The following is a 22,024-nucleotide window of genomic DNA, read 5'->3' on the forward strand; positions in this document are numbered from 1 at the left end:
CATAAACTAACGAGGGTGAGGGAACAAATAAAGCAGCACGTTCCAGTGTTAGCATCCAACTGCGCCTCTGCCCGTAAGCTTTCCCCTCTCATTTTCTCCCTCTCTCTACGTTCATGCATCCAGCGCCCTCTGGGAAGACATCCAAAGGTACCTGGCATGTCGTTGTGCATGGTTAGAAATGCAGATGTGTCACTCAGAGGACAGAGGCGCTGGGACCCAGGCATACCTGTCACTTCTTGCGACCGGGGAAGCACCGTGCATGGAAATAACCCCATCACCCCTGGGGCAACCCAGGACCTTAAGGAGGAGCAGAGCAGGTCAGAAGTAAAGGCAAAATTTGGCCCTCTGGTTTTAAAATGGGTCTACGCATTCATGCCACAGATATATTTTATAACTACTTGCTTGGCAATAACCAGTTAGAGAGCACATTGTGACCCCCAAGGGATTGGATTAAAGGGAAGATGTCGACACCGAGACATGCTGTTAATGCAACATTTCTGAACTTGATTTTCTTGTACCATCAAGAGTGCAATATGCCAGAAACCTGATCCCTGGGGACCATTCAAGGTTGAGCTCCTAAAGAATGCTGCTCATGCCAGTCATTGCTGCAGATGGGGTGGCTTGTTTACCGTCTGGAATCACTCCCCCATTCCTCTGCCTTCTGAAGTTAAAAAAGAGCACTGCCTGTAATAATTTGTTTTGCTTTTCTCATAAATTTGCTCCCTAAACTTAAATGCAGCATTCCAAAATGAACCAAAATATCACTGAAAACCTCTGCTCTTATCTTTTCGCTGTCTGGCTTTGTGCAATATTCTCCATGACAACCAGTAGCAGCAAGCAACACAACCAAACCCTAAGACCACAGCAGGGTATATAAGCACCAACACAAATAAGGAGAAACGCAAGTCATTTTTATCTATGAAAAATAACTTCCTAAGCAAAGATGCCACTTCAAACATTCTCTCAGACTTCATGAACTTCCTACTGAGTAGGTATTCTGGTAATGTCCCACAAACAATATCTGTCTGTCTATCTGTCTGTCTATCTATAGATACAGATTGCTAATCACCTTCTACTAGAACTGGGAATACTTAACTTTTTGTGCAGCTACATAGATAATAGTTTTGGTTAAGTTGCTATGTATGATGTGTAGCTTCTTGCCCACGGACCTTAGCAGTGATTTTTCTTGTCATGTTGTGTTAGAATAGAAATATTCAGTCTCAAAAATACTTTCTCAAGGTAACGTTTTCAGTTTGGGTTACGGTTTTGGGTTGTGTTGTAAGAATGCAATATTCAAGACAGCTGTGGAAATACAAGTGGCTTCTATCACAAATTGATAGTTTTGCCCCTCTTATCATTCCTGGGACCACTTCTGATCTCAACAGCAGTCAATGATGACAGAAAGTGACATCACAAACTGCAGTGTGATATCACTAATGAAAGGGTTTTTCAGTATGGTGCTAAGAGCAGAAAAACGCGGAGTTGACACCCGCAGCGGGTTCTGGTGCCCCCCTGCAGTGGTCCCCTTCTGCCCCCCAGCCACATCTCTGCCTTCCATCTCTGCACCTCTCATGATTTAAAATGCTTAGGTAACCTTACGGGTAGAGGATTACTACCTGCGTTTCTGGGATATGGCCGAGCAGCCACACTGCCTTCTGCAGATGACGCCACACAGGCACAGGCCCGACAGCAGGAGGAGCGCATTAAGGATCAGCCGAGGGGAATGGCATCGTTAGGCAGAGGCTGTCACCTCTTGCATGGCTGCACGACAGGAATTGCTGCAGACAGACGAATCGGGGTATATGTCGTGGGATGCTGCTACGCCGCGGCAAATTCCTGTACATGTTCCTTTTGAACCCAGGGCTTGGCTCCTCAGGGTGGGTTGCCATTTCCAACAGGATCTTCCTCTGATAGCTGTTTCAGCTGCCACACACCAACTGCCTCGTCTGCTCCAGAGCACGGAAGCGGCCAATTAGTGGGGGAAAAAAAATGAACTTTGCACAGCTGGCAGCCGGCACAACTGTCTGTTCAGTTTGTTTGTGCCGAGGCCCTGAGCAGCTCCCACTCTACTGCAAGCCACTGAAAGAACTTTGTGTTTTGGGGAGGAAATTTACGTTTCTGCAGAAAGGTGAGATGAGCCTCCTGTGTGACTTAAATCCTTTTCAACTCTCTAGACTGATGTGAAAATTTGATTATTTACATGTTTGTTATCTCACCTCCGGTCCCCAGCACCATGTTCCCCAAGCAAAAGCAGGGGCACTGTGGCAGAAGTATTCACTGCCTTGAGTTCAAAGCTGCTGCATTCTCCATGCTGACTAAACACGAACATTATAAGAAAACGTTTTTATTTGTTTATGCTCTTTCATCACTGAAATTTATATTTCCCACTGTAAGCAAGACACAGGCTATTCACATTTTTGTCTAAGGAAATACCCAATAATTTTGCATTGGAAATTGTATTTGTCTACGAGAGAATGCTCCATTACAAAAGCTGAAAAGACAGATAAATTCAGTGGATTTTTTTCTATTTTAAGGGTCTTTGATGGTGTGAACAAATTACCTTTTTTTTTTTTTTTTTAAAGAAGCCAATGTAAGACTGTTCTGTGAGAGAATTGACCATTGTTTCAACAGGAGTGAGTCATGGTCTAACTCTTCCAAAAGAGTGTGTGTGTGTGTGAGTGGAGGGGGGGTGTGATGTGCCCTAGACACTACTGTAATCTGTGAAGATGTCTGTAACAACCAACACTCTCCCTAATGAGACCTCAGAATGTCTTGATGATCTTCTCTAATTGCTCTGTATAATTGGAAGATGCTGCAGCCCCATTCTGCACTAAGGATGAGCATTTCAAAAATGCTAATCTGCAAATTGTATGAACACTGCTCTAATTGGGCTGGGGGGGGTGGGTTTGGTGGTTGGGTTTGGGGATTTTTTTTTTTCAGTCTTGATTATTTAAGGAAGAAAGCAATGCAAATCAGCGGCCAGAGATATTGATTATCAAATTGCTAACATAAAGCACCACTGAGCAACAAAATTGCCTGTATGACTGCATTAAAAATGCTTGTTTGCTGTCAGGATTTTACAGAAGAGTTAGTCTGTACTGAAGTTATCTCACTAATGTGCTGATCCCTTTGCTTCGTGAAGGCATTTGCACTGTTAGCAAGGGACCACTAATGTTTCTTAGTACTTCACTTGCTTCCATTGAAAGAATAGGTCTTTCCAAAATTCTCACTTTCAGGCACCACACAAATAACCAGAAAGATCACCCATAGAGGCAGCTTAAAAATGTAAAAGTTTATGAAGAAAACACCTGTGAGTTTGTCGACCTAGGTTGCAGGGGAGGTGGACTGGGCTCTCACCATGCAGGAGCAATCACCAGTGAGGTCTCTGGGCCTAAGGGAGTGGATTTTGCTCCTCCGCATCCCCAGCAGACAGGATCACTTTGGAAAATGCCATCTTAGCCCCCAGCGTCGGTCCATCCTGCCCCCTGAGCTGCTAGGAAAGGGGACGCGGGGTCTGCCCTTGTGCCCCACTGCTTTACCAACTCCCGGCACTGCCATACCGCTCGTACAACCACCATCCTCTTTGGATGCTTTTGGCTCGACATCAAGATGATGCCTGTGGCAGTCGTGGCCTCAAATGGTTTCTGCAGCATCACTGGCAGCTCTGGGCATTAGTGCTGTGGAAAGGACGACAGGTGAGGCCAAAAAGGTAATAGCCAGCCTGTTTTTACTTTTTTTCCCTCTCAGTCTTTCCAACTAGGACAAGGATGGTTAATGCAAAGCTGATGCTGTAAAAGCTATGTTTGCTTTTTCTTCTCCCCCCTTTTCCAAGGTGGGCTCCCCATCCCCGGCAAGGTTTCACATCCCATCAGAGTTGCACAATGAGACACAGAGCTGCCCTTAGATGGCATCCAGGGACTTCCCTGCATGCAGAGGACAGTGAGACAGGCCTTACAGCATCCTGCTCCAGCCCCTCCTGCCTCTGCCTGCCATCACAGAAATAGCCAGAAAATGCAATTTTGGGCAGCTCCCCCAGGGATATGGCAGTAGGCCGGGCTGTGTTCATTCATGTCAGAAGTTATCCCCCCTCCCCACTGCCAGCAGGGCTTGGGGAGGGCAGAAAGAGTGAAAAGCCACACTGCCTCTGCCTCCTTCATTTAGGGTTCTGAGGGGCCAGATTCATCCCATCTAACTTTGGCACTTCAGTGGGGCACCAAGTTAGGAAGCCAGTCCTCCTTGTATAGTCAGGGGGGAGAAAGGTGTCTCCAAAAAACTATGTATGGCACGTGGATGGAGACCCTAGTCACACCACAGACGACACTGCTTGCCTTGTACTGTGGTGGGATCCTATGCCTATTCAGGCATATATGAAGGTACTTCACAACATATGTTCCTTCCTTCACCGCTTTAAGCTAGAAGGGTGACATTTACCTGTGGAGGCTGCCAAATCCTTTAACGTGCTGTCAGGCTTGATCAGTCATGAGCTCCTAGCCATTGATTAGGTTGCATTTATCTCCATGCTGTGATGATGGTTGCAAAAGATGCGTGATACAACTTTTCTCTCAGGACTGGATTTCTTTCTCTGGCATTTAGACTGCATAGCTGACAGAGGCAGTTGTTCTCTAGGTTTACTATTAGAAAACCATGACATCTAGAGCACTTGTTTCTAGCATGTGACTTAAGTTATAAGCAACAGGAATCTTGAGTTTTGTCATGGAAAACGTCTGTCAGTCCTATTATCTGGCACTGTCTACAGTATCTATACTTCCACAAGCAACTGCGTGGAGAGAGGGGCTTGACAAGGAGGAGAACCACATCTGCAGCACGCTATAAGCATTCATAATACTGTAGCTCATTTGCTGGAATATTGGCCAAAAAAAGGATGAGGAAAGGAGTATGAGCACAGACGAGGCAGCCTTATTACTCTTTCTGATCACTACCATCAGCAAAGCTTTGTGGTGTTTGCCCTATTCTTTTTTTTTTAATGATTTTTCTTTAGGAGCACAAAAGATAGGGGAGATAGAAGCTAGCACTTCATCATCTCTCTCGTAATCTCTTTTATCGAAAATGTGTTAATTTGGAAAAATAAAAAAGAGGATAAAAGGATGATTTATGAACACACATAGACTAATAAATAAGCTTATAACATTGCAAAAGAGCCATTGTTAAATATGTTTTACATTTGAACGGCTATAAAATTTTTAAAGAAAGCTCTGGTGAGTCTGGTTTTAATGAAGTCTTTTGTCTCTCTGAGGCAGCATATTCCATGTGGAGAAGGTTACTTTCCCCCCATTTCTGATACAGTTAACTCTCATAGAGATAGCCAGGGCATTTGTTATAGCTGCTGTATATTGTTCTTTTCAAAAGGAACAAGAGATCCTGCTATTCAACACATTCCCTTAGCATGCGCTTGAAGTGGTGGCTGCCAAACAAAGTGTTAAGCGTGCAAAGTTGGGATTTCTCCTGAGTAGAAGGTCAGTGCCAAAAATATGACTAGCAGCCCCAAAGGGGTGAAAAATACAGGATCTGCCCTCTGCGTTTCTGCCTAGCGAGCACATGCAGGCAGGTTCTCCTTTCCAAAAGCTTTGCTTTTCACACCCTGAAATCCCAGCACTTGTGACTCATTAGTCTTTACCACCATCACCTCCCAATTCCCTGCTTCTTCTGCTGGCTTCCCAATGATTTCCTCAACACTCAGGTGTATGACTTGCTGGCATTATTTATTTTTTCCCATGTCCTATTCCCCATAAGTAAGATACGATTTGTGTGTCAAAGATGGTGTTTTTTTGAACGGTGCTGGTCACAATAAACCCAAACACAAGCCCCTGAGGTTATGAATGCATTCCAGCATTTGAAAATGAGCAGTACTCCTCAAAGTGTTAACTACATTTTAAAATTAAAATGTTAACTGAGCTGGCTTTAAAAGCAGGTCATATGATGAAAAGAAGTCTGTTGTGAATGCAAAATGTCTCTAACTGATGGGGAGGCTGTTTGTCTCTAGGTTTTAATTAAAATTTTGAGCACAAGGGCCATTCCAGTCTAGAGGATAAAAACAGAAACACCCTGGTAGAAGTAGTAGTTTGAGAAGTAGAAAGCCAGGGTGCTGTTCTTCTGTTTCTTTCAGTGAACCACCAAGCCCTTCTCACTGGAGCTTGGGTAGGAAAGAGTCCATCAGTTCCTTGACAGTTTTTCTTTCTCCCAAATGGCAGGCAGGGCTTACATGCGAGAAGCTTCTGATCATCCCACACACCTTTTCTGTTTGATTATCCACTGCGTCTTCTCTTACAGCCCCCTGAGATTTCAGGTATGCCCTGTGCATCCTGCTGTGGGATGGCTTCATCCGTGGTTTCTCCTTACGCTCTGCTTATACTTTTGCCTGTTCCTCCAAATGGATGCCTCTGTTTGACCTGTCCCACAACTAACTCAAAACCTCTCAGTAAGCTATCACGTGTCTTCACACCATGTCTGCAGCCCATGAGTATTCTTCCACGTTATTAAGCTGGGAATTTCCTCAGCAGAGTGGACTCCAAAGATAATGTCTTCACCTTGAAACCCGGGATAATATTGCCTAGCCCGTCACTTTTTTTTTTTTAGGCTTCTGGGGGAAAACTATTTTCCCATAGTTTTCTCTTGCCACGGTGAACTTTCCTATACCTCAGTAAAAGCTCAGAACTAGCCAAAAGCCCTCTGGCTCCACCACAGCTGAAGAGGATGGCATTTTTGCCAGTGCTTACCAACTTGGCACTTGACTCCATTGGCCCCCCTGTGCATGGTAAAACCTTAGGACAGTGGAGCAACTGTGTGAGTTTGGAGCATTAGCATAATAACCGAAGGAAAATTGGTGATGCCTCCCTCTTCTTATCCTGTAAGGGAATGCAGAGGTAAGGCACTCCTGGCGAGCTTCTTGTCCTGAAGAGAAAATATGGAATAGAGGAGCTGTAACTCGAAGATACGTGTGGTGAGTCATAAAACCTCTTGGGGATGCTTCTGAGGTAGGACATCTCATGTGTCATCCTTTGCTGGTGGCTGCAGCTCAAGCAGGGAATCTGGTCCTGCAGGGATGTATAGCAGCTTGCAACTCATTAATTGGCTTCGAAATGAAGGGTGGCCTTTGGCATGCCATAGCTCTCCCTTGTCTGTGTGGGTGTTAGCTTGGCAGTAACTTTAAACTACTTGCATACCCTAGACCTGCTCCTTGCCCTTCCCCTTCTCCTAAAAAAGAATGTGTTTATTACCCCTTGGCACGCCCAGAGATGGCTTTGCTTCAGCTGAGGTTGCGTCTCCTTTGGCTGGAGAAGTGCTTGCTCCCATCCTCAAGATTTTCCTTTGGAGGCCCACATGAGCCGCTCGCCTCTAGCAGGTTTCACCTTATCCTAGCACATCACATGGGGGATCTACATTAGCAGCAGGTAAACATTTACTGGACCCCGTTCAAAGGCTCTGAACGGTGACTGAGCGGAGGCTGCAGAAGGAAAACAGCCACGGTTCACAAAGCCGGTGTCCCACCCACCTCACAGGGCAGGGGATGGATGGGCCACGCACTGGAACATATTTTCAGCAGTAGAGGCCCAGGATAATTTATGAGCGCTTATAATGCTAACTACTAATGCTAAAAATGCTATATCCTGTGTAGAGGTGGGCAAAGTAATGAAGCATTAAGTCTGGCTGCAGCTGAAAACCTGGCTCTGTCTCGGCTCTGTGCCCGTGAATGAGTGAGAGTCGGGACCGAGCCAAAGCGCTGAAAACTGTCTGGCACGGCTTCCTGGCGGTCCCGGCGACCTGAGGTGCACGCAGGTATGTGTGCGTGTGGGTGCGCACGCACGCGTGTGCGCCGCGTTGTGTACGGCTCATGTTTTCGTGCTGCAACGCTCAGATCCAAAGACCTGACGATGTTTTTTGCCTCACGGGGCTGAGACAAATGTTTGGCTTGTCATAGCCGTAGCTATACCTTCAAACCTTTTGGCTTGTCTTGGAGTAATGCTTAGACGTAATTAGAGACATCTTTCAGCAGGGCCTATCTCCAGGACTGCGAGACATAATGAATCGTTCCTCCCCCTCAAAAGGTAAACTACCGCTGAACTCTCAGCGCTGTGTTCACCTGCTTGATGAAACATGTTTTGAATTACATAAGACTAAGTGATATTTAGTTTCCCAAGAAGTGGTGGTGAGAGGTTTGCACCGAGCAGGAGATTATCCCTGAGCCACGTTTGGAGCTGAAGAAAGCCTAAGACGCAAGCATTTGCATTAGGGTTTGAACGGTTCAGAGGTGGGGACAAGCATTTCCACTAGCTTTTTATAAAACCTGTAGTGATTTGCAAAACCTGGCTCCAGAATTTGGCCCAACTTGGGGCCAATATTAATTTCTTTTCCAATTCAAGACAGTCTCTAATTTTTTGAAAATGTAAAAAAAAAGACTTTTTGATGACTCACATCGTTTGAAGTTGGACTTTTCTGATGTTGGGAATGGATGAGACCGCGTTTTGCATGTGAATTACACATATTTTGAATTCAGACACATCCACTTATATTTTGGATTCCATACATCCACATAAACCCAAACAACTTTTTTATCACGTTGAGTGATAGTTGCTAGGTTGCGTATGCTTTCAATGCAAACAATAAGCGAGCAATGAAGTCATCCAAATCCCCAGCCCAAACCACTCATGAGTTCCTCTTTTTGACCTCAAGTACTTCTTGCTGACTGCCCACGAGTCCCAGTCCTCATGCTAAACACCCAAGGGGCTCTCAGTCATACTGGTCTTTTCATGTGCTGCTGCACTCTTTCATCTGCGGAGAGAAGCGCCGCTAATTGCACAACATGTGTTTTTCAAACTATTTTGAGGCTAGTTCTTATCCACTGTGGAAACTATAGACTTGATACAGCTGGGCTTAGCGTCTTCAGGCTCTGGTAGGAAGTGGACACTGTCCTGTGACTCAGGGAATCGGGAAACCCGTGTTCTGTGTCTGTCCGTGTTTGCGGGCTTGCTGGGTGGCCTTCAGCTGTTTGCTTACTTTTCCGTGCTCCCATCTCCGCAATAGAGGGATGATAACAATTCCCACCTTTTCTGTGAAGCCGGGTACCAGAGTTAGATACTATTATCAGGGACCACATATCACAGCAATGATTATACAAAACTCTCTGCTTCTCAGCCATCTCCTCCCACACACACACACATACACGTGTCAGCGCACAAAACCACTCTATGTATGCTGCTGTATACACACATATGCATATCTTCCCCCTATGCACGCAGGGATGCACAGTGCTCTGTGGGGTATTCAGAGGGCCGAGGAAAAGGCAGGCTGGACTGAAACAAATTTCAGCAGAAACGCTAAACAGATTGAAGCTGAAATAAGGATTTTGCGTGCCACATACTCGAGAAAACATTTAATTCAGTTTCTTATTGAGTACAACAGCAGAGCATTCTTAAGAAGGCACTTTAAAAAGCTAAAATTATCCCCTCATTTTTTTCAATGTATGGGAAAGCTTTACTTAGAAAACAAACTTTCCCTTGTGCTGTAATTGGCTGAAGAACATGTGGGGTTTTTCCTGATTTCCACTTCAACCTTTGTTTTGCCCTGCCTAAAGGTGCGCTAATGTTGTGGTCAAGACACTTGCTCGGTCCTGTCTTTATATTGCGTTCACAGGCAAGAGCTGTGAAACAAGGACTGGGGAACAGTCAACAAATTCTGCATGCCTTAAGAATTGTGAATTTTGTTTAAAAGTGGGGAGGTTTTAAAATAAAAATACTATGTTTAGAGTACTTTCCATTGGCTTTTTGTTTATTTGTCTTGGGATGGGCTTCTGGGTTTTCTTAAAATTGTCTGCCACGAAAGCTAGCAGGGGAAAAAACCATGTGGCTGTCATGTTGAGTGGCAAGAAAAATGCCGCATCAAGAGAGTCGGGATGAAATATAGGGCGGGAATCATGACAATCCCCTCTTCCTGTGTCACGCCTTTTATATCCCAGCTACTAGGGAACAGGGGCAAGGTGAAAAAGTGCAAGAAGAGCGAAATGCAAAGTTGAGAGCAGGTGTAAAGTCAGATAAAATGCTATTACAGCAGGCACCACACAGAGTGAAAACTAAAGCTTGAGAGAGGCGCTCGGTGAGTGCTGAAGTTTGCCTGAAGTAACACGGTGACCTGAGCAGGAGATGTTTTCCCACTTTGACTTGTTGGGGTGTTTTTTTTTGTTTTGGTTTTGTTTTGGGGTTTGTTTTTGTTTTTGTTTTGTTTTGTTTTTTTTAAATAGTACAGGCTTACCCCTTCAGAGAAACGAACAGACCAAACAGACTATCCCCCTCTCTTGGGCCAGCTAACCCTCATGCTCAAAAAGCTTTAAGCCGGCGTATCCTTCCAGTCCGAGCTGCTGAAGACACACAGGAGCCACCGCAGCCCCTTAAGGAAGCCTGCATCTTTTTTTTTTTTGTTTTTGGCGGGGGGGAGAGGATGCTGAGATAACCTCGTCGTTCCCGAGGCTTTGCCCGGCTGCGGGAGGCAGGCAGCCTCGCACGGCAGGCCTGAGATTTGCCTGCCATCTATCGGCCCCGGCCCCGAAGAGCCGCTGCCTCCCGCCGCCGCCGCAGCCGGGGGCCGGGGCCGCCGGGGCCGCCGGGGCCGCCGGGGCTGAGACCGCGACATCCCCCCGCGGCGGGCGGTGCTGCCCCGTGGGGAGCGGGGCCACCACGCCGCCATCCCAGCCCCGTGGCCGCTTGCTGGTCCCTTGTCACCCGGGCTGGAGGGGCAGAAGGGGGCTGCCTGCGGCCCGTCGGGGAGTGGGGAGGGGGTGACGGGACCTGCTGGGGGGGTGTCGGGGGGGGGTCTGCGGCAGCTCAGCCCGGGGGTCCTCCAGCAGCAGCGACCTGGGGTGAAAACCTGCGTCCCTGCCGGTGAGTGGGTGGGTGGGCTGGGACCCCTGGGGAAGATGCTGTGGTGTCCGCTGAAAGGACCGCAGGGACATCGGCTGTTTGAGCCCCCAGCCAGAGTTCTTCTCACTAAGCCGTGCGTTAATGGAACTTTATTTATTTGGTGTCACATTTGAATCGGTATTCCCATTCTGACTCCTTACACAATAGTTTTTTAGGCCAACAACCGTGTACCAGTGTAAATATTACAACATCTTTTGGACGGATTCAATAAGAAATGCCTTCTGTAACCACGCCTGGCTGTTCCTTGATTCTTGAGGAAAAAAAAGTCAGTGACTGTGTGTCATGGAATGGTTGCTTTGTTTTTTCTACAGTCCACTTTCATGGTAAGCCAAACATGTGTTTTCAAAGCCAGGATTTGTGATCTTAAAATTCAAGTGACATGAAAGGCCATGGACATTATTTTCTTTACTGAACTAGTCTGTGATACACCATGAAATACTCCCTACAACACTGCACATAAATGCCTAGTACAGCGGGAGACGGTTTGGTACCATTGCATAGGAAGTGCTATTTTAGCTCCTGGGGTCCTGTTTCCATGCCGTGAAGTCTAGCCCCACTGCTCACTCATCCTAACCTTAGCCTGCTCTTCCCAGCTCAGCCCCAGGACATAACCCCTCCAGGCTGCCCACTCCGAAGATGTCGCAGAAGCCTGGTGATCCACTAAACAGGGTTACGCAGGTTTACCTCTTAAATATTGGCCAAAAAATAATCACTGCCTTGTAGTCGCTTGGTGGGTTGATCTTAATTTTTTTCTGTGCCTTCATCTTTTGTGTTTTGCTGGTTTCCTTCTCCTTAGGTGGTGTATTTCTCACCCAGAGCATGCACAGTTCTTCACCAGCGTGGTTGTGTACTATTTTATATCATTCCCCATTTTGTAGAAACTGACACACAGGGAGTATGATTCATCCAACCTGTGTAAACAGCTACTTCAGGGTGAATGGAAACACACTCCATAAGTGCATCTTTTTCTAGTTCTTTCTGGCTCTGCCTGTACTCCCAAATAAAAGAGTCAGAGCCCAATCCTCACCCCGCAGCCAGGTTGATCAAACTGCTTGCTGCCCACGCGGCTTAAGGCTAGCTCCCTCAGCAACCAATTTGCCTTTGAGATAGCTAGTTGTAGTTATCCAAAATGTGGCAAGGAAGTGAGCTTTAAGAAACTTAAAGACTGTGTCTGAACTTAAGAGATGAGAAATGGTCAGCAGTCCAGCACTCCAGACTTGTACTCTTTATATTTAGCAGCATAGGCAAAGCCTCTGGTGGCTGTAAAGGGAGTCAAGGGAGAAAAGATTCAAAGTCGATGTTTAAATTTGGTGATGTGACTCCCAGTCAAAGAATTTTTCAAAATCACATGCTAAACAAGTAGCAGTAACAGACTGGGAGCCTGGCCCACATGGCGTAGACTGGTACTCCCATCCCGTAAGTACTGTCACCAGTGCCTGGAGAAAAGTTAACATCTTATTGTACGCCATTATGGATAACTTTCTGAGACCTCAATAAGAGAGTCTAATTTTATCCTTAGTTTTCTTCATTCAGAACAGATCTAGTGCTGAAGTCTATAAAAGCCTTGGAACTAAATCCTGTGCTAAATGTAGCACCTCCAGAAATTGCATTCAAATGTTCCTTTAGTTTGTTTGTCTTATGTGGGGGGAGAGAGAGACAAAATCATGGGTTATTGCTCCATTCTCATTCATCACTTGTACTCATTATTATTAATATTTAAATATATTGTCTTTCCACAGTTTTTGTTTGGTTTTTGGTTTTGTTTTTTTTTAAGATAGAGGGAGGGTTAGGATGTTGTCTAAACCTTGATTCTTTGTTGTTGTTTCTGGTCTCATAAGACTGTGGAAAAGCATATTTTTTAAAAAGTTCCTGGGGTAAAGTATGTCCCCATATTTTCTTTTGTGTCCTCCTTCCTCAGCAGATGTGCCCAGAAAGGCAGTTCCAGGAAAGCAACAGGAAGGTACTTTTCTACGAATACAGTATGACTGATGTAATTAATGCAGCACAGAGTAAGTGACAGATTAAGAAATAATTAATCCATTAAAATCTTAATTTAAGTCTTCCTGAGATTATGAAGGATTAGTATATGCAAAACAAACTGGTTTTCTGCTGTTTCTAAGAAGGGCAAGGAAAAATATCCAATTTGCAGATCCTGATGATTTTAAAACTCAAGTGAAACAGAATCTTCCATGTTATTCTTTTAACTCTTCAACATTAAGAGAAAGAAAACCCTTTTTTATTTTTAAATAGTTTATTTGACTTTTTCATATTGTGATCTGCGAAATGAAGACAATGCTGGACTACAGAATGCTTATTTTCTTGAATTTTTGAAAGTTTCTGTGGGAACTTAAATAGATTTCAAAGCATAACAAGACTAGAACTCCCTGAAATGCAGGATTTAGGGTTAATAATTCTTTTTCTTCTTTTTTTTTTTAATGTGGTTTTGTTTGGTCAGGACCTACATCAATTTTTTCAAGACCTTCTCATGACCCAGAAATCCCCAAACACTGTTTCTAAAAGGAAACATGCATGGTGTTTCTGAAATATATCATTTCCTGAGACTTTCTTATTAGTTTCACCTCTGCTGGCCTCCACTTCCAGAAACTCAAAGTTCCTAGCAGTGTCGTCTGACATGCCTGAAACCCTGCTACGGTGAGTCAGCCCAGGGATCGCAGAGCTCAGAAGACGCGTTTTCCGGCAGCCTGGGTAGGCCACCAAGCAAGGCTGGTGGAACTACATCCAGTTGGTATTTTCATCCATAAACTTCTGACCAGTGCTGAATAAGGCAAACGATAATTATCTAACAAAGACCTTAAGCCCCAGTCCATCTTGAAAAGATAAAGACTTGGGCTCGTTTTGCTTTTCTATGAAGAAAACAGTAACTAAGTTTGGCCCGTTACAGACCTCATTAGAAGTTAGACTGGACCTTTAGAGCATATAATCTTTGTTTTTAAGCAAAATTTCAGACACAACAAGAAAAAGAAACACAGGCTTTGGAGCTTGCTTGTAGTGTTTCCAATGCATGGAAATCCCTACTTGGTAACGTACTACTGGAAAAAAATATTTTGTGGGCTACAATAGTGCAAACCTAATTTTACCTTCACAACCAGACAGCGGGGAAAAGTGTTTTGATTCTTATTTGAATACAAAGTCATTAAAGGCACTTCAGTGATCAGAGTTCAGTACGGAGTAGGGACTGAGTACCTGACCGATGTCACCCAAGACTACCTCTCTAAGCACTCTGTACTACACTAATTGATCTCTTAATTGGCTCAGTCAACACAGCAGTCTCCATCACACAACAAGCACTAATTGCTACAAGCACGCTTCTGAAATGTTAAGTACTCTGAAGGCAAGGCGTATGCGTATGCTGGAATCGACTGCATGGCGGCGTGGGGCTGAGCGAGCGCTGGTCTGCGGGGAACTCCACCACTGAGGCTTCCAGGTGTTCCCCTGGGCTCCCAGGCTGACGAGGACCCCACTGCTCCCCATGGGCAGCAGTGTTCTTCACAGCCTAATATATATATATACACACACGTGTGTAAAAAGTAGAAGTGGAGGGTCTTGTCTGAAGGCCAGAAATCATTTTGAAGGGTATTAGCAACCGTTTGGATCCACTTTCAAAGGTAAATAGAGGAAAACTTCTTCTCTGAGATCTATAGCTGTAAAGATAACCCAACCAAATGGATGTTTGCTTTCTGCAGGGCCCAGTTTAGAACATAATGAGCCAAAAAGCTACTTTACAATCACTTAGTCTACATAATGTACCTGGAGACTGGATAATGATTTAAGTGAGGGCAGTGTTATGGTATCTCTGCTCTGACAGATCTGAATATTAACAGGGAGGAATCTGTTACTCCCCTCGGGGCAAGATTCATTACCTCGGTAGGTGGATTAGTGGCAAGGTGCCTGACAAAGTGCCTCCAAGGGCTTGTCTACACAAGGCAGATGCACCCATTTAACTCAAGGTGTGATTTTAAACCAACTGAGTTAAACCCATGCAGAGGTCTACAAACACAATCCTTCTTGAAGTTAGCATAAGTTAACCAGGTAGGGAGCCAAAGTCTAGGAAAATGGGCCAAAAAAAAAAGGTCTAAAGCCAACATAGGTTCTAATACAAACTATGGTACAGTCTCCTTACCAAAGCCCAAGGGATGCCACGCTGCTTTCAGTTGGGTGGTGAGGATGACAGAGACTCTTGTCCTCTCCTCATTCACCAGCTGTGACAGATTTCTCTGCATATCACCAGTAGAGGTAGTCCAAAGAAAGCAGCAGTAAGCAGACCCAGCTCAAATTTCACCAAAGGTCAACCAGAGATGAATAGGAAATTTCAGGGGATGCAGAAACCTCCAGGGAGAGGTACTGCTACCTCTGATGACATTTTCATAAGAAAGGTGAAAAAGAGAGACAGAAAGTGTTGCCCTTTATTTTTAGCCTAAAGACTTGTTGCTGTATTGGGATAAAGGCATTTACGATCTGGCCTTGTCTCTCTTGTAGTTATCTGTGATGAAAAATCGCTCTGACTCAAATGCAGAGACTTCCATTTTACAGAATTACATGGACTAATGAGTAGGTGTGCACAGTGGAAAGTCTAAAGCCTTGGCCCAGGAGAGATATTTTGACACGTTCTGTTTTTATAAACATGTTCCAAAAATTTTATTTTCATTCCAGTATGAACTCAAAATACATGTTGAAATCTTGAAAACTGCCACAAAACAAAGTTATACCCTGAGGTCAGACTAAGTTTGGTCTGCAGTGCATATTACAGCTGGACAAAGACTTTACTCAGAGAAAATACTCAGATTTTCTATCAATTTTGTGGATAAAGTTTTCCTAAATTTAACAGACCACAGGCAGTATTAAATTGGTAATTTGGTAAGTCGGTTTCTGGAAATAAAGCTTCCAGCATCAGTTCACTGACTCAGTGCGTTAGAATGAGGGTTTAGCAGTAATCGAGACGAATGAGAAATGAAGTAAATGGAAAAGGTTGGAAGCTCTATACAACCTAGAGGAAAGTGCAAACTAACATGCAACAGTAAGAGAGTTTTAATGTGATTTTTATAGCAACCACTAAAATCAGTCACTAGAAGTTGTATCAGAGTGGAGAAGAATGCAGAAGAATCCTGCACAAGTGTCTGTGTTGGCATAATACTCAGGTGAGTGATTTCCAGCCCCTGTGGCTACTGATAAACACCCATACCAGACCCTTCCTGTGCTGGTAGGGCAATCTCTAAGGGTTATGAGCTTGCTCCCCAGTGTATACCTGCATGCCCCAGACCTTTTGTTATTAGTAGAGCCACTGAAAGACTTCCTTTCTTTTCTCTTGACCCCAATACGTTTCTCACCCTGGTCCAGTGAGCTTCTGTGGGGCTGGGGACATGAGCATCCTTCATACCATAGATTTTCTACACCTGTGAATATGTTACGATTTAATTATACTGGAAACACTCTTACAACAAAAGGCAAGCGTGATCATCTGAAACAGAAAATACGATTGCTGATGTTTATGAAAGATGCAAGTGATGAAATGAAAGAAAAATCACTGTTGATCTATTTATGCTAAGGTTAAATCAGAAAGGTCTCTCTCCTTTTTTCTAGCCAATTTTCTGTTACTTGTCCTCATGCCCATTTGTCATGGACTTGATCTTTCCATATTTTGTTGCATCCTGTAGCAAAAAAAAAAAAAAAGCCAAACCAAAAATTCATGGAATGGTGGATTTCAGATTGAAAATTGAATGTTCTAACCTAGAAGAAAACAAGATTTTTGTGATGTACTCCCTTTTCCGTCAGGCAGGACACTGGCTCTGGATGTCAACAAACCATGTTTCCATTCTATCTATGTCATCAGGTTTTAAACTTCTTTTTTTATCTCTGGTCCAGACAATTTGTTCTGTGGAAAGAACAGTGGACAACCTTGTAGAGGGAGTGTGGGATGATCTTCTTCAGCGACACAGAAAGAGCAGGGGTTTTGAAAAAAACTAACATGACAGGACACGCAACCAGAAGACAACAGAAAGATGTCATCTGGGACTACAAATGTTTCCAGGAATGTTTGGTCCTTAAGACCATATGAGCTATAAAAACTGAGTGTGAAAACCTGTTTCATGGCATTACGCTTTGATGGAGTACATTGCATTAGTTACAAAGCAACATTCAGAATTATCTGTGTTTCAGACCCCTTTCTGTTCTATCATTTTCACATTTCCAGCATAGATGGCACATGTGTTTGAATAGCACAAGCTCAGGGGTGTACCTGGAATAGAGAAGTCTGATGAAGGAAGAATACCAGAATTTTGTACAGTCCGTTTCCTCCACAATCTTCCAGAAGAATTGCATTGTATTATTCCAAACGACTCAGTGTCCTTTCTTTTGGTTTTTAATCCAATTGGTTTCTCAAGAGCATAGAATTTGTTCCAAAATTTGGGGTATATTAGTACTCTAGATCAGATTTACTCTAAATAAATACCAAACTCTCCATAATACTTGTTAATTGCTGTTTCAGCTTCATCCAGTGCTGTAAAAGCCCTGTCCATCTGCCAGCTGTGACAAGTTCTGCTAGATCAAGTGGCAGTTGTTATCCTGTCAAATTTCTCCCTGTCTCCACTTCCTAATTTTTCATTGACGCTATTGATTTTAGGCCTGATCCTTTTGATATTCCAGTCTTAGGGTCAGGTTTTATCTGTCTTTCCCATGAAGGGAACAAGGCATCTTGGCTCCACTTTGCAGATGCGTTAGCATTTTTCTAGTGCTGTGGAAAGACAGAGACTTGACAAATATATTCAAAGATACAGAAGTTGTGGAAATTCTCTCTAAAATAAGGACACAATGGCATCAGAGGATGATGAAGATCTACATATAGCCCAAAGACTCAGCTTTGAGGAACCATTTATCTCTTCCAAGGTGTTTATGGGAACAGACCTTTCCTTGGTGAAGGAATGTGACCTGGGAACCTGTAGTCTTAAGTTTCCTTACTAATTTAAACACCCACCACCCTGAGCTGACGAGCATGAAAGTCTCTTGATGACTTCTTAAAGAAAGCAAGAAAGACATAGCCATACTGGAGCAAGTCCAACAGAGGGTCACCAAGATGGTTAAGGTCTTGGAGCATCTGACACACAAGGGGAGGCTGAGAGAGCTGGGACTGTTCAGTCCCAAGTAGAGAAGGCTCGGGGTGATCTTACCAATGTATATAAATACCTTACCTGGGGAAGTGAAGAAGTCCCAGCGACAGGACAAGAGGCAATTGGCACAAGCTGGAATGCAGAAAATTCCATTTAAATGAAACAAAACAAAACAAAACTGTGAGGGTGCCCAGAGAGGCTGTCGGGTCTCAGTCCTTGAATTAATTCAAGCCCCAAAAGCAGGATTTGAACTAGGGGATCTCCAGAGGTCCCTTTGGATCAGTTCTCAGCGGTTCTGTGACTTTGAAAACTAATTTGAAAGGCAGGAAAACAGACTAAAATGCACTCTGAGTAAACTAAGGGATATGTGGTATGCTAAAATCTTTATTTGACATGTTTCTTTTTAGATGAGGGATACGTGTGTAGCTCCTCTGTTCTTTCAAATCTGAAATGCTGCTTTGTGGAAGACTGTTAGTTCTTGTAGAAGCAACGGAAGAGTTGGGGACGAGGTGTGGATCATGCTCAAAAAAGGAACAGGAAGTATCAAAAAGCCTGCAGCTAAAAGTCAGTTTTACAATCATTATGGTCTTGACATGGCTCATCTGTGTAATGATATACTACCCCTCTCCCAGTACCAGGCAATGCAATTAAAAATGCCATTCAAATGAGCATCCCAGAGGAGGGTATGTGGAAGTACTGCATCTATAGTGTAGGTGAGGGAGGGGGATGATACTACAGATATCCAATATCCATTAGGCATAATGTTAATTGTACTCTGGGTATTGGAAAGCATTAAAAGATTACAGAAAAATCTCAGCAAATGCCATTCTCAGGAATTTTAGCTATTATGCTCTAAAGAGCAGAATACTCTAAATGATGAAATAAATGCCCTGGTTTTTGAAAAAGCCAGACATGACTTCAAACTGAAAGCCTGATGCTATGATTAGCATCTCTTCCTTTCCAAGATTTAAGCTGGAAACTTGTGAATTACCGAGAACTTTTGTGGGTACGTATCTGAAGAAGCCCCACTGTGTTTCCAGTCTCTCAGGTCTCAGCCTGAACAGTTAGTGTATCAGGCAAGGCGTGGAGCTTGCACGATCTTCTTGCTCTAAGGTGCCACTGAAATGTAGCCCCATTTCTATCTATTCCCGTGGAGGGTGGGAAGGTACCGGGAAGGTACCAAGAAGGTACCTGGGACTCCGTGCTTGTCGCATTGCTTACATTATTCAACATTAGCATGAAATTTGATCCTATGTTGCCACGGGATAGCACAGTAGATTTGTCTTCTGCTCCACTAGATTCCCAGGAATGCAGCTATTTTCCTTCGACCCCACACACCAAGTGCAACTAGAGCACTTGAATAGGATAGAATGGAATGGAATGGAATGGAATGGAATGGAATAGAATAGAATACCATTGGAAGGGACATACGATAATCATCTAGTCCAACTGCCTGACCAATTCAGGGCCGACCAAAAGTTAAAGCATGTTAATAAGGGCATTGTCCAAATGCCTCTTAAATACTGACAGGCTCGGGGCATAGACAACCTCTGTGGAAGCCTGTTCCAGTGTTTGACCACCCTCTTGGCAACCACACTTCCTTAACTCTTGCCATCAGCTCACAGGGTCCTGGAGAGGTGCACAGCCAGGAGGTGCCTACCTTTGCCTGGCTACAGCCCGCTCCCCAGCACAGTGGATAGTGTGACAGGACACAGTTTATTCTGGTGTGATGCAGATATGCCCTATAGCATTTCCAAACTGGAGAGACCACTTTTTGCGTTTATATCAGGGGAGTTCATTCTTCTTAAAGGGAATATTTAAATGCTGTGGTTATGGAGCTAATCGCACAAACAGAGAGAAAGAATCATGGTTAAACAAGGGCCTGGCATGAAACTATTGGATCTGCTCCTACTCATCACAGACCGTAACGTGAAAGCATCTCCACAGCACCAACTGTAGTCTGTATGTCTGCCCTATGCATGCCATCCCGCACCCATCCCATTTCTTCCTCCCAGGACCTGCAGACCAGAATCTTTCCCACTGTTCTCAATGCATACAGCACACACCTGAAAGAATTGACCTAGGAAATTGCCCTGAAGACATGTTTACAGAACTTTTATCTTTCTTCTGGATTTCTGCGTGGTGGTGTTAGCTAGGGCTTGTACCAGCTTCTCTATGGTAATGCTTTCCAGAGTGGCATGCGCAAAAGTCAGTGAAATCATCAAAGGCAATAGAGTTAAATCAATTAATATCTATAGTTTTGGGGAAACACAAAAACCTGCAGGTCAAATGTATTTTTGTATAGACCTAGACACAGTAGACACACTGTTTGATTTACATGACACTACTGTTGCATTTCACAGAATCACGGAATCATGGAATTTTCAGAGTTGGAAGGGACCTCTAGAGATCATCTAGTCCAACTCCCCTGCTAAAGCAGGATTGCCCAGAGCACATTACTCAGGACTGCATCCAGGCGGGTCTTGAAAATCTCCAGAGAAGGGGACTCCACAACCTCCCTGGGCAGCCTGTGCCAGTGCTCTGTCACCCTCACCGTAAAGAAGTGTTTCCATGTATTTGAACGGAACTTCCTGTGTTCTAACTTGTGCCCATTGCCCCTCGTCCTGTCGCTGGGAACCATTGAAAAGAGCCTGGCTCCATCCTCCTTCAACCCACCCTTTAGATACTTGTACGCCATAATAAGGTCTCCCCTCAGCCTTCTCTTCTCCAGGCTAAAGAGTCCCAGCTCTCTCAGCCTATCCTCATAAGGCAGATGCTCCAAGCCCTTAATCATCTTAGTTGCTCTTCGCTGGACTCGCTCCAGCAGTTCCCTGTCCCTCTTGAACTGGGGAGCCCAAAACTGGACACGTTATTCCAGTTGTGGCCTCACCAGTGCCGAGTAGAGGGGGAGAATGACCTCCCTCGACCTACTGGCCACACTCTTCCCTATGCAGCCCAGGATTCCATTGGCCTTTTTTGGCAACAAGGGCACATTGCTGGGCCATGGATAATTTACTGTCTACCACGACCCCCAGATCCTTCTCCTCGGAGCTACTTCCCAGCAGGTCCGCCCCTAACCTATACTGGTGCCTAGCATTCTTCCTCCCCAGGTGCAGGACCTTGCACTTGCTTTTGTTGAACCTCATTAGGTTCTTCTCTGCCCAGCTCTCCAGCCTGTCCAGGTCACGCTGGATGGCAGCATGGCCCTCTGGGGTGTCAGCCACCCCACCCAGTCTGGTATCATCAGCAAACTTGCTGAGGATACACTGTGTCCCCTCATCCAGGTCATTAATGAATATATTGAACAAAATTGGACCAAGTATTGACCCCTGGGGGACACCACTGGTTACAGGCCTCCAACTAGACTCTGTGCCGCTGATCACAACCCTCTGAGTTCTGTCCCGCAGCCAACTCTCAATCCACCTCACTGTCACCTCATCTAGCCCATACTTCCTCAGCTTCCTAATGAGGATGTTATGGGAGACAGTGTCAAAAGCCTTGCTGAAGTCAAGGTAGATGACATCTATGATTCTCCCCTCATCCAGCCAACCAGTTATAACATCATAGAAAGCTATCAGATTGGTCAAGCACGATTTACCCTTGGTAAATCCATGCTGACCACTTCCAATAACTTCCTGTTCCTCAACGTGTTTGGAGATGACATCCAGAATGAGTCGCTCCATTACCTTCCCAGGGACAGAGGTGAGACTAACCGGTCTGTAGTTCCCTGGGTCGTCCTTCTTGCCTTTTTTGAAGATCGGAGTGATGTCAGCCTTCCTCCAGTCCTCAGGCACCTCTCCTGTTCTCCATGACCTTTCAAAGACAATGGGGAGTGGTCTAGCAATAACATCCTCCAGTTCTCTCAGCACTCGCGTGTGCATGCCATCAGGGCCCATGGACTTATGAATGTCCAGCTTATTTGTACTGTGCTAATCCATACTGTTTTCACAACTTACTTGACATGATCAGGCGCTG

The sequence above is a fragment of the Vanellus vanellus genome (genome assembly GCF_965231255.1).
Source record: "Vanellus vanellus genome assembly, chromosome: 1".
NCBI classification, from domain to species: Eukaryota; Metazoa; Chordata; class Aves; order Charadriiformes; family Charadriidae; genus Vanellus; species Vanellus vanellus.